At 42.5% G+C, this 17,747-nt stretch overlaps 1 pseudogene; it reads right to left on the bottom strand.

Moving 5' to 3' along the window:
- Window positions 1-2,385: 2,385 nt before the first annotated feature.
- LOC101615522 lies at window positions 2,386-2,894 on the bottom strand (annotated as a pseudogene).
- Window positions 2,895-17,747: the final 14,853 nt, after the last annotated feature.

The following is a 17,747-nucleotide window of genomic DNA, read 5'->3' as shown; positions in this document are numbered from 1 at the left end:
TTTGTGGCTATATTGTTTCCCATATAAAGATTTAAGATTTCTTTTATTTTTTATTTTATTGTATTTATGAGAGAGAGAATTGGCATGCCAGGACCGCCAGCCACTGTAATCAAACTGCAGGCACATGTGCCATCTTGTGCATCTGGCTTATGTGGGTTTTGGGGAGTCAAACCAGGCTCCTTAGACTTTGCAGGCAAGCACCTTAACTGCTAAGCCATCTCTCCAGCCATAAGATTCAAGATTTCTATGTCTTCTTGATAGATTGGTCCTTTTATCATTATATATTGTCCATTATCCTTAATAATTTTCTTAGTTCTTTTTTAAAAAAATAATGTATTCATTTTTATTTATTTATTTGAGAGCAACATATAGAAAGAGAAAGAGGGAAAGAGGGGAAGAGACAGAGAAAGAGAGAGAGAATGGGCATGCCAGGGCCTTCAGTCACTGCAAACTAACTCCAGATGCGTGTGCCCCCTTGTGCATCTGGCTAACGTGGGTCCTGGGGAATCGAGCCTCGAACCAGGGACCTTAGGCTTCACAGGCAAGCGCTTAACCACTAAGCCATTACTCCAGCCCTCTTTGTTCTATTTTTAAATAAATGTTTTATTTATTTGAGAGAGAGAGAAAGAGGGAGAGAGAGAAAGAGAGAGAACGGGCCCACCAGGACCTTCAGCCACTGCAAAAGAACTCCAGAAGTGTGTGCCCCCCTTGTACACATGTGTGATAATGCACGCTTGTGTCACTGTGCCTCTGACTTATGTGGGACCTGGAGAATAGAACATGAGTTCTTAGGCTTCACAAGCAGGTGCCTTAACCACTGAGCCATCTCCCCAGCCCAATTTTCTTTGTCCTTAAGCAACTTTATCAGTTATCAATTAGACATTGTTTTTCTTTGATTGGTATTTGTATGATGCATCTTATTCCATTCTTTTTAAATGTCTTTTTTATTATTATTAGTTATGTACACAGTGTGTATACAGCCATGTTGGTACCATCGTTAGCCTCCTCCCTGTCCTCCCTCCTCCACAGGGACCCTCCTTGTTGGGGAATATGGGTCTTGCATTGTGGGGTTGTCCATCAGTTATGGAGAAGAGACAATGTCTCTGTGCATCATGTCATAACATGCGATTCTAACAATCTTCCTGCCCCCTTTTCTGCGAATTTCCGTGAGCCATGTTGGGTTCATTTTAGGTCTACTTCAGTGATGAGGTCTTGGGAGCCTGTGTTTCTGGATATCTGGTTTGGTAGGAGTTGAGTGTTCTCTGTGTGTATCTCCTTCACCCATGTGCTGATACCAGGTTACCAAGAAAGCAGCACTCTTGCTCATTTCCCCAATTACTCTTGGTTTCAGTTGGGGCCCTGGTGAGGTGTGATGGGGCTGATTCTCTCCTCAGGTTCTGCAAGCATCTGAAAAAGAGAAGCAAATTCTCCAACTGAGAGTGAAGTCAGTACCAGGTAAATAGGATAACCATTATTATTTGAGAGAGAATTTAATAGGTGTAGGCCCACTTGTAGCCCACGATTGATGGGAGCTTGATAATGGAGAGTGGGCTCAGTTTTTGGATGTGGTTCTGACCAGTTTCCCAGAGCCAGCTATACATTCCATTCCACTGAGCAGATCCATTAGCCAAATCAAGAGCAGTTTGTTACCCACCATGACTATGTGCCACCATTACACTTGTGTGAGCATCATGTCAGGTTGTTTGCTGCTAAGTAGCTTAGACCATGAGTTGCTTGGACAGATGTTGGTCATTTTCCGCCAGTTGCTCATGTAGCACCTTCTGGCACTAGATGAGCTGTCTGGGAACTGACTCTCTTCCAGATTCCAGCCAGTACCAATAGCATACGGTGTCTTCAGCAGTAGGGTCTTACCACTAACTTTTGGTGGGTCATCAAGTATTATGACATAAACCTGTCTTCTTTTGGGTAACCTTGTAGGTCTCTCTGATCAACAGCTCATTGTAGATTTTTAACCACATGCTGGTACTAGGAGTTATAGGCCAGCGCCAAGGAAAAGAAGGAAGAAAAAGATAGGTAATATAAAAGAGAAAGAGAGAAGAAAGAGAAGAGAGAGAGAGAGAGAAAAGAAAAAAAAAAAAAAAACAGGAGAAGAAGTTAGTCTTCATCATACCCTTTCCAGGGCCCTGTGGTTCAGGTGCTCCTTCTAAGGATCTGATGAAGGTTCAACCATGTAGTCTGTCTTTTAGGATATAGAATTTTATGGTGCCATTGCCATTTGGGTCCAGTTTTGTGTCCCCCCTCATTCCCCTCCCCAACCCCAGCCTCCCTATTGTCTAGTCATTACTTTCAACCTGACTTTGTAATCTTTTATTTTTTTTCTTTTGAGTGAGTGAGGACACCATACTTTAATGAAGACAGTCTAGGTCTGATTCATTTAGGACATCTATTAAGCCATGAACTCATAGGGAACAGGCTCCAGCAGCTCCGGCTCTTTTCCATTAGTCCTCACAAAGTGCGCCTCTCTGGGCGGAGCGGGCTGCCGCTTCAGCTGCACCCAGCTTCCCTTCTCTTTGGCCTCTTTCTTCTTCTGGTCATTTTCCTTCACCCGTTTCAGGAAGCTGTCTCGGCTCTTAGAGTGCTTAATATGCTCGATACGCACATTAGTTCTCTTGGCAAGAATCTTGCCCTTGACTTGCTTGTTCACAATAATGCCAACAGCATGCTGAGTGACATTGTAGACTCTTCCAGTCTTCCCATGGTAGCATTTATGAGGCGTTCCTTTTTGGACAAGTACCCATTCCCTTGACGTCTACAATATCACCCTTCTTGTAGATTCGCATATACGTGGCCAACGGAACAACTCCATGTTTTCTGAAAGGCCTGGAGAACACATCCTGGCTGCCTCTCCTCTTTCCCTTTGTGTTTGTCATTTTGGCAAATTACTGGAAGATGGCGGCTCCGGCCCACTTTGTAATCTTTTGAAGTGAATTTCTTTCTTTCTTTCTTTTTGAGGTAGGGTTTCACTGTAGCCCAGGCTGACCTGGAATTCACTATGTAGTTTCAGGGTGGCCTCGAACTCATGGCAATCCTACCACCTCTGCCTCCCGAGTGCTGGGATTAAAGGCGTGTGCCACCACGCCCAACCTGAAGTGAATTTCATGTAGGTAGCATAGAGTTAGGTCGCATGTTTAAATTTGCTACATAACAATATACCTACTGCAATTAACACAATGCCATTGCTGCAACTTTCTAGGCCAACACAGGGCTTTGTGACTGCAGAACAAGTGGGTGGCCTTGGACCTACTCTCAATGCATTTACTCCACCATAGCACATATACTGAACCCCTTTAGGTTTCTCTCTTAATAAAAGAAATGACTTTCCAAGGCAGTTCTAAGATCCGCTTAAAATACTTTTTCGGGCTGAGGAAATGGCTTAGCGGTTAAGGCTTTTGCCTGCAAAGCCTAAGGACCCTGGTTCGATTCCCCAGGACCCACGCAGGCCAGATGCACAGGGATCACATGTGTCTGGAGTTCACTTGTAGTGGCTGGAGGCCCTGGCATGCCCATTCTCTCTTTCCCTCTGCATCTTCCTCTCTCTCTCAAAAAAATAAAGAAATAAAATATTTTAAAAAATAAGTTTCAAGTCAGGCATGGTGGCACACGCCTTTAATTCCAGCACTCAGGAGACAGAGGTAGGGGGATCAGCGTGAGTTCGAGGCCACCCTGAGACTACATAGGTCAGTGTGGGCCACAGTGAGACCCTACCTCGAAAAACCAAAAAATAAAAATAAAATAAATAAATAAATTTCATGGGCATGGTGGTACATGCCTTTAATCCCAGTACTCGGGAGGTAGGAGGATCGTTGTGAGTTTGAGGCCACCCTGAGACTACATAGTGAATTGCAGGTCTGCCTGAGAGATGTATCTATTTATTTCATGTAGTTAGGAAAGGCCTTGGTGTTGTACTTTGGAAATTTTATACTTCAGAGTTGAAGTAGTGACTCAGTTTAGTGTATTGTTTTTCTTACTTTATATATAACTGGTTTATACTGCCTTTAAGAACGTCTTCATGAGCTAGAGAGATGGCTTAGTGGTTAAGTGCTTGCCTGTGAAGCCTCAGGGCCCTGGTTCAAGGCTTGATTCCCCAGGACCCACCTTAGCCAGATGCACAAGGGAGTGAATGCATCTGGAGTTCGTTTGCAGTGGCTCGAGGCCCTGGTGGGCCCATTCCCCCCCCCTCACTCACTCACACACTCTCTCTCTCTCTCTCTCTCTCTCTCTCTCTCTCTCTCTCTCTCTGCCTTTCTTTCTGTGTCTGTTGCTCTCAAATAAATAACTAAAAAATGAACAAAAAATACTTTAAAAAAAAGTCTTCATGTAAATTACTCTTGAATAATAAGACATGTTCCATGTTTATTTTTTCCCTTCTTCTCAATATCCTATTTTTTCATTTCACTCCAGCACCCCCTTTTCCTTCTCTCATTCTCAAAGTCTTTCCCTTTTACATAAACCCTGGACTATGGGTCTTCCCATAGCTTCTTCTTATCTCGAAAAATCTTCACATTTCCACTGTGGCATATGAATCCAGGTGATTGTTCCCCTGGCCTTTCTTAGAGCGTAGAAACTTATTGGTCCAGAGGTGCAAAAGGATACATACAAGTCATTTCATTCTAAATAGAAATGCATTTTTTATCCCCCTTCATTTTCCTTGTCAAATTTTCACTCAGAACTATATAGCATTCTGCAGATTTGAGAGCTATTTTTTAAAAATATTTCATTTTTATTTATTTATTTGAGAGAGACAGAGTTAGACAGAAGAGAGAAGGAGGGAGAGAATGTGCATGCCAGGGCCTCAAGCCACTGTTACCTAACTCCAGACACACGCACCACCTCGTACATTTTGCTTATGTGGCTCCTGGGGAATCAAACCTAGGTCCTTTGGCTTGGCAGGCAAGTGCCTTAACTGCTAATCCATCTCTCCAGACCTGAGAGCTATTTCTTTAAAAGTGTCTGTTTCCTTCCTGAATTTTGATTCCATAAACACAACTCTTATAAAGATCTAGCCTTGAGGGAGCCCATCCTCATCCTGCCCTTGGTTCTTTCTAGCTCCTGCTCTGTTTCCTTTGATATGCAAAGCAGAAGCCATAGCAATTCTGGTCCATTTCACTTCACTGTCTATTTGGTACTTTCGCTTGTCCTGTGTCCTTCGGCGAGTTTTGTTAAGCTGTGCTAGACTAACATTGGTAGGTCACATAAATCTGCACAGTGGTCAAGCAACAATTCTATCTCCCATATCCTAAAAAGGAGTGTAATTATCAAGAGAGAAGGTGTATTAACAGGGCATGATGTGAACTCCTCCGCTTGGAGCTGCTGCAAAAGAGACGGTACACTCTAGGAGACCCTGTGTGAATGGTGAAATATACAGTTCTTGGGTTTTTTAGCCTTGTAGTTTGAAATCTTAGCCTGAAATGTTCCTGTTTGTTCATGCCACTCACAGAAAGTAAGCTCCAAATTATTACCTTATAGAAGCTGCTGCCTGAAATGAAATTGCCCAGAGTCCGTGGAAGTATGGACTGCTGAGACGATATCACAGAAAAACTGGGAGAACATCTTATTTATTTATTAGTTTTCCAGGGAGGGTCTCACTCTAGCCCAGGCTGACCTAGAATTCACTGTGTAGTCTCAGGCTGGCCTCGAACTCACAGTGATCCTCCTACTTCTGCCTCCCGAGTGCTGGGATTAATGGTGGGCACCACCACGCCTGGCTGTGGCAGAGCATCTCACTTTGAGGAAGTATCTGGTTTCTTTCCTTTACCCCTCAGCTTTGTGTGACTTGCCCTGCCCTCAACCTCCTTCCCCGAGTCTCGAACATGGCATTAGGACATTTCTAGTCACCCACATCATGAACTGGTGTCTTTTGACTTCCTCAGGTGTGGGCAACCTCCATGGCCTGAACTTGACCAACTGCAATGAATCCATCACAATTGCTGGACACCATCCCTAGATGAAAAAGCATTCTGGGGCTGCAGAGATGGCTTAGTGGTTATGACACTTGCCTATAAAGCCAAAGGACCCAGGCTCGATTCCCCAAGGCCCACATAAAGCCAGATGCACGAGGTGGCACACACATCCGGTATTCATTCGCAGTGTCTAGAGGCCCTGGTGCGTCCATTATCTCTCTTCATCTGTCTCTTTCTCTCTCCTCTCTCTCTCAAAAAATAATAGCAAACAAATAAAATATTTTTTTAAAAAAGCTTTCTGAACTTGTGTCTGACACAGCTTCCAGGAATTTTGTAGTTAAAACAAGCCAAGGGGATCTCTGTAGTGCTGGAGGTGGAGATAATTAGTGGAAACAGAGGTAATCGTTGCTAGGAAAGAGAGAAGGACAGTGGGCTACTAACCTTCAGAAGAAAAACTCTTGGACAGAGATATAAATTCTACCTATCAGCTTGTAGGAGACTTCAGGTCCCTGGCAACAGCTCTGAGATAGTCACAGACCTATGTCTATAACGTAGCAGTCATTAAAAATGCATGTGTATGGGGCTGGAGAGATGGCTAAGTGGTTCAAGGCACTTGCTTCAAAAAGCCTGACATCCCAGGTTCAATTCCCCAGTACCCCACACAAAGCCGGATACATAAAGTGGACATGGAGCTGGAGTTCATTTGCAATGGCAGGAGGCCCTGGTTGACCCATACTCGCTCTATTTCTCTGTCTGCCTCTTTCTCTCTGTCTCACTCTCAAAGAAATAAATAACAAATAGTTTTTAAAAGATGCACATATTTCTGAGGCATTGTACCCCCACAAAGACACATTAATGTGTTCATGATTCATGAAAGAACCCCAATGAGGAGGGCCCTCAGGGGAATGGGGACAGGAGAGGAGATACCCTGATGGGAATATGACCATGCTGTAAAGTTCATAATAGTATCACTAAACAAAAATACTGTGTGTGTTTATTCATTAAGGCACATTTACTGGAGAGTATGAAAACTCATAAAACATTGCCCTCTATTCAAAGTCTAATTCAGATAAACTCTCTACAACATTCAAATATCCATCTGCTAAGGATTTTTCATTACTTTTTATCCCCTTGGCAAAATGCCTCTCTCTCTCTATATATATATGTGTGTGTGTGTGTGTGTTAATATATATATATAAACATGCATGCACACATGTACTATTTTTCATAGGATGTACATAACACTAAAAATCTACCCATACTCTACAGATGGATAAAATACTTTAAAAACTCTTTATTTATTATTTATTTGGGAGAGATAAAAAGGAAGAGAGAGAGGGCATGTTAGGGCTTCTAGCCACTGTAATGAACTCCAGATGCATTGCGCCACCTTGTGCAACTGGTTTTAAGTGGGTACTGGGTGCATCTGGTTTTACGTGGGAGCTAGAATCCTTAGGCTTTAGACAAGTGCCTTAACCACTGAGCCATGTTTCCAGCCCCAGAAAAAAAACAAAAACAAAAAACTTTTCAAGAGCATGGTGTGATGGGAAAGATCCAGGTCTGGAACTCAGAGCACTGACCTCCAGTGCTAACATGACTATACAGTTGCCAACCAGTACCTCAGGCTGGTCCCTCCGCTTTCTAGGTCTTTCATTTCTCAACATGAAGTAAGGAGAGTTTCCTGGACACTAGCCCCCTTCAGCCTTTGCTGATTCAGACTTTCAGCCCCAAACTATCAAATGAGACATTTCCTCAGCTCCCTGCTGGCTCTTCATCCACGTGTGGAGAAGAGTGGAGCGTTCAGAGAGACCTAAGGATTGTTCTTCCAACAGGATACACAGGCCCTCAACCCATGTTGTTTTACTGCATCGTATGGCGAGGCTTGTCTCTGCATGCGTGCATCTGAGCTCACGAGCTTACAGAACTTAACCTCAGGGAGCTGTGGTTCAGAAGAAAGGATGTCTTTAGCAGGCAACTAAACCTTTGCTGCCAAACTGTTTAGAAGCGGCGGAATCCATTCTTTGATGAAAGTTTATGCACATTCTGAGCACATATAAAAGACAAAAGTAGAGTCCCAGCTAGGGGGACCCAGGGTTCATTAGGTTTTCTGTCCTTCTCTCTTCCCACCTACCTCCAGCCAGGACACCCAGGGCTCCCCATAGAACCCAGACTTCTCAGCACCCAGATAGGTCATTCCCAGGGAGACAAATGGACACCCAAAGAGATGAAGGCTTGCTCAGGGTTGAACACCCAACTGTGGAAAAGCTGGGATCTTTGAGTAAGTCATATTGTAACTCTTTGTCACTGTACATCTTTAAGGATGCTGGGAGCTTTAAAAGTGAACCCAAGTCCCTGTAGATTCTGTGTTAAGGTTCAGGAAGCAATGGGTTACTCATTTTGTGAAGACAAAGTGCTTTATAAAGGCAAGAAGTAGAACGTGTTGCAGAGGGTGAGGAGAAAAGGGAGCCCTTGTATTAAAACGTAAATTTGTGTGTTTGTTATAGAAAACGGTATGGAGGTTCCTAAAGAACTTAAAAATATAATACCATATGAGCCAGCAATCCCTTTTCTAGGCATATGCCAAACTTAATAAAGTCAACCACCTTATAAAGATTTTTATACTCCCATACTCATTTGCAGCTTTATCCACAGTAGCCAAGGTATGGAAATAGCCTACTTGTTCTTTCTGTCTATCTATCTATCTATCTATCTATCTATCTATCTATCTATCTATCTATCTATCTATCTACCTGTCTATCTATCTATCTACCTGTCTATCTATCTATCTATCTATCTATCTATCTATCTATCTATCATCTAGCTATTATCTATCTGCATGTTATCTGTCATCTGTCTATCTCTATATTACCTGTTATCTCTGCATAGTACCTATAATCTCTGTTTACATTATATATTAATCTGCGTATTATCTATCATCTATCTCTACATTATGTATTTATTATCTATATGTCTGAATGTTATCTATCATCTATTATCAATCACCTAACACGTAGCCTTATAAAAGAAGGAGATCATGTCATTTGCCTTAACATTGTTGGAATCTGAAGAACACTGCGCTGACTGAAATAAAGCAGAGCACCCCACACCAACACACACACACACACACACACACACACACACACACACACTGCACCATGTCACTTGTGTGTGCGATCTAAATGGAGGACACGATCATATACAGAGAGACGGATAATAAACAGTGGCGTCCAAGGGTGAAGGCAGGAATCCAGAATAGACATGGAAAGATGTAGGTCAGAAAATGCAACAGAGCCAATAGAATGAGCAGACTTAGAGATATCTCGTGTACAATATCAAGACTATCGCCAAATTTGAAGTTCCTTTTAAGTGACATATTGTCAGCCTCTCTTGTCACAAAAACAAAAACACGAGAATGTGGATGATGGACATGTTCATTAGCTTCGCTATGACAACCATTTCCCTGTCCGTATGAATCCCATAATTGTATACTTCAAATATAGTCAGTATAATTTATTTTGAGAAGATAAACACATAGCATTTTGTGTTTTGAAAATATTTAATTTATTTGAGAGAGAGAGGGAGAATGGGCATGCCAGGGCCTCTAGCCACTGTAAACAAATTCTAGGTATACACCTTTACCACTAAGCATCTCTCCAACCCATGTTTTAAAAATCAATAAAAACAAAAGTTCATTCCATATGTGATTTAAAAAAAATGGCTCAGGAGATGGCGAGATGGCTTAGCAGTTAAGGCGCTTGCCTGCAAAGCCAAAGGACCCAGGTTTGATTCCCCAGGACGCATGTAAGCCAGATGCACAAGGGGGCACATGCATCTGGAGTTTGTTTGCAGTGGCTGGAAGCCCTGGCACTCTCATTTTCTCTCTCTATCTCTCTCACGCTGCCTCTTTCCCTCTCTCAAATAAATAAATAAAAATAAAATTCTTAAAAAGTGGCTCAGGAGGAGGCAAAATAAAATCTTACCTGCCCATTTGCAGAAATGTTTTTGGAGTCTTGGCACCGCCAGCAGGCGGGGCTCACAGGAGAGTACGGAATAGGAAGGTTCTGCAGGGTGACTGGGGTGCATGGAACTCTTCAGGGAAACCCTCTATCAGCAGTAGCGACTCTATAGCTCCAGGGTCCACTGTGAGGCTGCAAAAGATTATCCCTTTTAGACTTCACCTCAATAGTAATCCAACGGCGTGACCGCTCAGCGGGGAATGAACTTTGAGCAAGAGTTATAAATGTCTTTAGCTTGGACAGAGTTGCTCAGGAAAGTCGATATCCAGTTAAATAATAATGTCCTATGGCCTTCCTCTCACACAAGAGACACAGCAGTATTTTGTAACCTAGTGGGGTGTGTGTGTGTGTTTGAGGCAGGATCTCACTGTAGCCCAGGCTGACCTGGAACATACTCTGTAGTCCCAGGCTGGCCTCGAACTCACAGAAATCCTCCTACCTCTGCCTCCTAAGTGCTGGGATGAAAGATATATGCCACCACTTCCAGCTGCAGTGTATTTTATACAAAACACGACCACAAGTTTCCTCTAAGCAGTTTTTGGCAGTTTTTATCAGTTCCCAATATATTATTCCATCCACTTTCTGGGCACAGCAAATTACTGAGTATTAAAGCTGGAGCTGTCTTCCGATGTCACCAGTCAGTCCTCTCATTTCATAGCTCAGGAGTCAGAAGTAGAAGGAGGGAAGTAAGTACCTGGTCAATAGCCACAGAGCAGGTTAAAAACAGAGTGTGAACTAAATAATAAAAAAAAATTAGGGCTGGAGAGATGGCTTAGCAGTTAAGCGCTTGCCTGTGAAGCCTAAGGACCCTGGTTTGAGGCTCGATTCCCCAGGACCCACGTTAGCCAGATGCACAAGGGGGTGCACATGTCTGGAGTTCGTTTGCAGTGGCTAGAAGCCCTGGCGCGCTCACTCTCCTCTCTCTCTCTCTCTCTCTCTCTCTCTGCCTCTTTCTCTCTCTGTCTGTCGCTCTCATATAAATACATAAAAATAAACAAAAAAATTAAAAAAAAATTAGGAGGCTGGAGACATGGCTTAGCAGTTAAGGCCCCAGGACCCACGTAAACCAGATGCACAAGGTAAGGTAGCGCATGCATCTGGAGTTAGTTTGCAGTGGCTGAAGGCACTAGCTTGCCCATTCTCTCTCTATCTGCCTCTCTGCTCTCGCTCTCTCTCCCTTTCTTACTCACTCAAATAAATAAATGAAATGAAATAATAAGAAACAGAGTATGAGGATCTGAACAGAATGCTCAGTGGTTAAGGCACTTGTCTGCAAAAAACCAAGGGACGCAGGTTCAATTCCTCAGTCCCCATGTGAATCAGGATACAGAAAGTAACATATCTATCTGGATTTTATTTGCAGTGGCTAGAGGCCCTGGAGCACCCATTCGTTCTCTCTCTCTTTAACAAATAAAAAATATTTTTACAAAACAGAGCATGGGTACAAGCAGAACTACTGCGCTTATATTGAGCACTCCTGCGTTTCTATGCTGAGGCCCTCAACACTTACTAAGCACATATTCAATCCTGAACTACAGCCCTGGCCTTACTTCTTCTCCATTAGCCGCAACATAATGAGATGCGGTGCTTCCCTTATTGTCGACTGGTGTAGAATTTGAAGTCAGATGGAATTGTATTGGCCACCTATGGAATGCGAAGGTCACCCTTCAAGAAGCTTCTAGTCTGGTGGAGACACAGTCCCTGAACAAATCATCTAAGTGACGAGGCACATAACTGCACGAGGATATTATCTCTACAGCTAATACAGGCTGTTTACATCCAAGGTCCAGTGTGACTGGGGGAACCTGTGACTGAGTAGTTTAATCTGTTGACTCTTCCTATTGATTATCTCCTAGAGATATTTACATAGTATGCTAGTTACCTGTATTCCTCTTTGCCTTCTCTGTGCCTGATCTTTCTACCTGCAAGAAGATAAGTAACTTCGAAGAACTAAAATATCCCAAAATACTCTCATCCTTTCTTTTTGTTTATTTACTTGGGTGGGGGGAGGGGGAGAGACAGAGAGAAAGAGGGAGAGAGAGAGAGACAGAGAAGGAAAGAGAGCGAATGGGCATGCCAGTGCCTCCACTGCAAATGAACTCCAGATCCATGTGCATCTGGCTTTATGCAGGTACTGGAGCAAATCAAACCTGGGTCATTAGGCTTTGCAGGCAAGTGTCTTAACTGCAGAGCCATCTCACCGGCCCTCTCATCCTTTCTTCTAACTGCTTTGGCAATTGGGGGAGTGAGGTGGAAACTTGAATTATCTGTGACCCTATATATGTGTGTTGTCCCAGGACAGAACACACTGCATATTGGAATCTGACATCCATCCCAATCCTGGATCTCAAATATTGACTTGATCTTATATTGATCTTAAAACTAAACCTGTGACTTCAAAACTGACTATCAACCCCTCCTTCTCTCCATCCTTCTCTTCAATCACCATCATCTTTTCAGCAAGCATTTTTGTTACAGCTTCCCATACAAACACATGCTCTTCATACAGAGCAACCCCACAGGGAGCTTCCTGGAAAAAAAGGGGGGCATCGTGCCTTATCTTCCTTGTGTCTGATTTCAGGAATCTTCGAAGAAGAAGCATTTCTACCCAGTAGGCTTCTCACTGAAGACTGACTTACGGGATATTTTTCTACATTAAGATGGTTTGAATTTGGGATTGGGTTCCTCTTGGAGGAACCAAGCTCATCTGCCCTGTCAGCTCGTTTCCTCTCCTGTGATTCTCGCCTCCTTCCACCCTTTCCATCCTGCTCATGAGATTTTTATGGACATCCTTCCTTTTCTTTCCCTTCATGCCCCAAACTTATTCCGAATGTTCTCCTCTCCCATGGAGACTCCCCCCTAGCGTCTCCTGGCTGTCTCTAAGTGCTATGTCGTCCTGGGTGGTCTCATCCCTTCTCCATCCACTTGCCAGCCTTTCCTTCCCCCTTCCTCACCTCACCCCAGTTGTAAGAACCGCATGAAAGCTGGAACCAGGCAGGAGAGACAGAAAGAGCCAGGCTTCTCCTCTCCGCATTTCCTGTCCCTGGCCAGTAAGTACCTTGGGGAGAGGGCGCTGGTTGGCTTTGCAGAAAACAGCATGCCCAGAGCGAGTTGGCCTTTAGTCAGAATTCACCCCGGGTCATTGTTTTCTCTCTGTTGAGAAACTGGGCCAAGTCTGGCCAAAAGCCCATTCAAAGTCCAGTTCTGGAATATGTGTCAATTTCTCATCTCCATCGACTTTCCCCCAGAGGACTCAGGAGGCCAGACAAGCTGTTCCCACAACAGGCTCTCATCAGGGTGGGTTGAAAAAAACCAACCAACCCCCCCCCCAAAAAAAAAACAAAAAACAACAACGAAAGTTGAACTTCACTTTAACCAAATCTAATATAGATTTAGAACTAGAGAATAGTAACCTCTTTTTACAGAAAGCTTAACCCCAGGAGTGTTTTCAACAGAACTTACATACAGAACACATTGGAAACATGATGCAATAGACAAATGCTATTAAGGCAGTTCCAGAAATACATATACATATACATCATATACATATACATATACATATACATATACATATACATATACATATACATATTTACTATATATATATAGTAGGATGGAAGGCGCATTACATAAGCTGTCCCGCCAGAGAAAAGACAGTGTGGGCCCTGCCTGATCACTTTATTCTTGTCCTAACCTTCTGCCTCATACTGCCTCCATCTCTTCCTGTTATCTTTTCGTATTCTTCCCACAGACCTAAGGTGTGGCTACAAAATTTAGCCAACATGCTGGAATGTAGCAAGGTAGAGGCAGGCATTCAGTCCATATTATTAAAATAAGCTGACTTTAATTACCCATTCAAATAAGGATTATCTTCTAAAATACTCAGACTTAAATTTATTACGATCATGCTGATGTTACTTTAAAACTCCATTTTGGAATGTATCTGTTTGAATTACTTTGGAATTACATCCAGACCTAGTTTATGATCCAGACCAAAATTATAAGAGGCCTAAAAATAGCATCTGGTCCTTATGAAGAGACTAAGCCCATAGAATTTATGTATATATTCTCTATCATCACCAAGTTGTCATTTCATTATCTTGTAGGATAAACCAAAAAAAAAAAAAAACAAAAAAACCCAGCCCTGTTTACCTATTAGTCATTTGATTAATCGATTCAAATGTCATTAAGCCTGCAGATATTACAACATATAGGCCATCATTTATTACACATATATTTATTTGACAACACCTGTGCAAGTCATTTATCACAACAGAAACCACACACTTGTGATAACAGAATGCCTAAGTCATGGAGGATGCCAATGACACTTCTAAAATTCAAAAGCACTGCTCACGGCTCAAGGTTCACCAAGCAAAGCCGCAAAGCGCTCTGTCGAATGCCAGTGATGATTAAACATTGTCATTATTGTGAAAACTAAAAGAGCTTGTCAAGCTGGGCGTGGTGCTGCGTGCCTTTAATCCCAGCACTCCGGAGACAGAGGTAGGAGGATCGCCATGAGTTCAAAGCCACCCTGAGACTACGTAGTGAATACCAGGTCAGCCTGGACTAGAGTGAGACCCTACCTCAACGCCCCCCAGTCTCCGCCAAAAAAAAAAGTAAAAAAAGGAGCTCGTCACTTTCACCAAAAGCATGGGCCCACAAATCAAACACATTCCACTCACACGCTTAGTGTACAAGAGATTACAGCATGTCAGATCTAGGTGGAACGTTAAGGAGAATTAATGGTTCAAACCATTATTGTTTCAATAAGTGGACAGGACGATAGAACTCTCAAGCCTTCTTCTAAACCCCATTAGCAGTGAGTGGTGGGACCAAAACAAACACCTTACGTTTTAGGGCCGGAGCTTTTCCCCTTGTGTCAGATGGAAGATTCTCGTAACCAGGCACTCATGCTTCCAAGGTGACAACCTGAAGGTGTGGAGACTTCAGGACACCACCCAACCCATCCGTAATCCTGGCCCTTCTCAACAAACCGTTCCCAGGCATTGGGGAATGTCTCTCAAAGCAACACACCCAAGCATTGCGTCACTTCAAGACTGGGACTAGAGCTTTCCACTGACACCTGGAGAGCTCATTCTGGAGAATTCTTAACTAAAAGACACTAAAAAGAATTGAACCTGGGTCCTTAGGCTTCACAGTCAAGTCCCTTAACTGCTAAGCCATCTCTCCAGCTCCAAATAGATCTATTTTACCTAGGAGATAAAGCGAGTATAATAGCAACATGGTGCTTCAAGTCTTTGATCTAAAGATAATGCTAATAAGTGATACTGGAAATTAGGAGAAAGAACCAGGTCATATGGCCTCTTGCAAGTGTACAAATTGATGGCACCATCAAGGATAGCTTGATAAGCTAGGGTAACTGCATTCCAATCGGAGAAAAAAAAATACTAAGAATGGATGAGCCATATTTTCTCTTTTATACTAAATGGAAAATTAACACAGGGCCTAGGGAAAACTTAGACATTTCCATCTGGTGGTCCCAGACAATTTACTTCTAGTTTCCTCAAAAAATGTTCCCCCAAAATGAATGCTTTAGATTTCCTTCCCAAGCACCCTCTGTCCTTATTGGCAATTCTACAATTTAAACCAGAAACCAAGAGGTCAATTTTGTTTCCTTTCCAGCCAATCTGCATTAAATCAAGATGTATCTGCCTCATAAATATTTTTACTTCGGTCTCATCCCCTTGTAAGCATGCCTGCTTCAGCTCCAGCTGGTATGGTCTGCCACATTTCTAGCTTATAACTGATCACTGGCCTCAAGACTGTCCCTGACCTAGCTACTTGCACAGCAATTTGCTCCTTTTGCTCTTTCTTTATTCCAAAAATGCTATATAAAATTATTTTGAGTTGGAGGGATGGCTTAGTGGTTAAGGCACTTGCCCCAAAAGCCTAAGGACCCAGATTTGATTCTCCCACTACCCACATAAGCCAGATGCCCAAGGGGATGCATGCATCTGGAGTTCATTTACAGTGGCTGGAGACCCAGGTGTTCACATTCTCTCTCTCTCTGTCTCTCTCTCTCTCTTCCTCTTCCTCTTACTCAAATAAATAAATACTTTTAAAATTATTTTACCATATAAGGCACAATATTATAGAAACATATGCCTGTAAATATACATGTGGATATGACTGTAGGTAAATATGGTGTCTATGTTTACATATACATAACTATAATCTGAATTTCTTAAGCCACATGTGTATATGTGTATATATATATATATATATATATATATCATATATAATATGTCTACACATTCATGTACATATATGCATATGTACATGTACTCTTGGTTTTTGCTTTCCACAGTTTGATTCACTTATAGTCCACCTCTGCCTACATATGTTGGAAACTGCACACTATGTTGAGCAGCGTGATGAAATTCTGCATCGTCCTGCTCTATCCCACTCTGTGCAGTGTTTCCACTCTGTATACACTACCCACCCGTTACCACTCAGCAGCCATCTCAATTATCAGAACAGTTTTTCTAGCCTCCCAGCACTTGTATTTAAGTAATCCTCATTTTACTTATTAATAATCCCCAAAGTCCAAGAGTAATGGTACAAAGGAGATGTCAGGGTATAAAATATTGAAGGATAGATTAACTCTAGTTCTGTTACAATTCTGCAGGATACATATGGGGAAAAATATATATAGGGTTTGGTACTATTGTGATTTCAGTTATTTATTGAGAGTCTTGGAATGAATGAGGGAAACTGCTATGTATATGCACACAGAAGATGTGTGTATACCAAAAGGTTAGGGAAAAGAGAAAACAAGAATTAAAAGATGAAAAAACAAACAAACAAACTTTATTCTGGGCTGGAGAGATGGCTTAGCATTCAAGGCAATTGTCTGTGAAGCCTAAGGGCTCATGTTCTACTCTCTAGATCCCCAGTAAGCCAGACACGTAAAGGTGAGCCAAGTGCAAGGTTGCACGTGCCCACTAGGTGGCGCACGTGTCTGGCATTCAATTGCAATGGCTGAGGCCCTGGTGTACCAATTTTTTCTCTGTCTCTCTCTTGCTGCCCTTAATTTTTGTGGGTAGGCTTGTAGTTGCTTCTTATTGTGCATTTCAACAGAACTACTTTGGCGCCTGTGTTTAGAAGAGAGTAGGAAGAAGAAAATTGGTCCGGTAACTTCTCATGGGCTCTATTTCCAGAGAATTATGAAATAGGTAGAGCATTTATATAAATGAATTATATTTTAATAATTTCTTCCATAAAAGTTTTTTTAAGTACTACTTATCTTGTGGTCTCAGATAGTTTACTATGTGGATATATATGAGACCCTAAGAATATATTCTGACATGTTAGCAATCATGTTATAGTTACTTTCACACTGATGGGACACAACACTTGATCAAAAGCAGCTGATGGGAGGAAAGTTGTTTATTTTGATTTACATTCTTGAGAGGAAGCTCTATGACAACAGGGGAAAGCACGGTATGAGCAGAGGCTGGACGTCACCTCTGCCACAGCAAATGGAAACCAGCAGCAGGAGAGTGAGCCAAGTTACGGCAAATGAGAACTGCCTATAGCACCTATGAGATTGCCCTCAACAGCACTCCTTCCCCAGCAGGGCTCCACCTCCCAAACTGCCACCGACTGGGGACCAAGTATCCATAACACATGACTTTATGGGGGACATCAGATTCAAACCACCACAAATTGCTTCTACCTAAAAGATTATAGATAAGCTTTTAATTAGTATGTGGTTTAGACTTCTCAACGTTTCTACAATGCACATGTCAGTTTGTTAGTTTAACAGCGGGGGAAACCAGGGGCT

The sequence above is a fragment of the Jaculus jaculus genome, chromosome 15 (genome assembly GCF_020740685.1).
Source record: "Jaculus jaculus isolate mJacJac1 chromosome 15, mJacJac1.mat.Y.cur, whole genome shotgun sequence".
Classification (NCBI taxonomy): Eukaryota; Metazoa; Chordata; class Mammalia; order Rodentia; family Dipodidae; genus Jaculus; species Jaculus jaculus.
The sequence above is the reverse complement of the archived record's forward strand: the minus strand, read 5'-3'. Positions and strand labels throughout refer to the sequence as shown.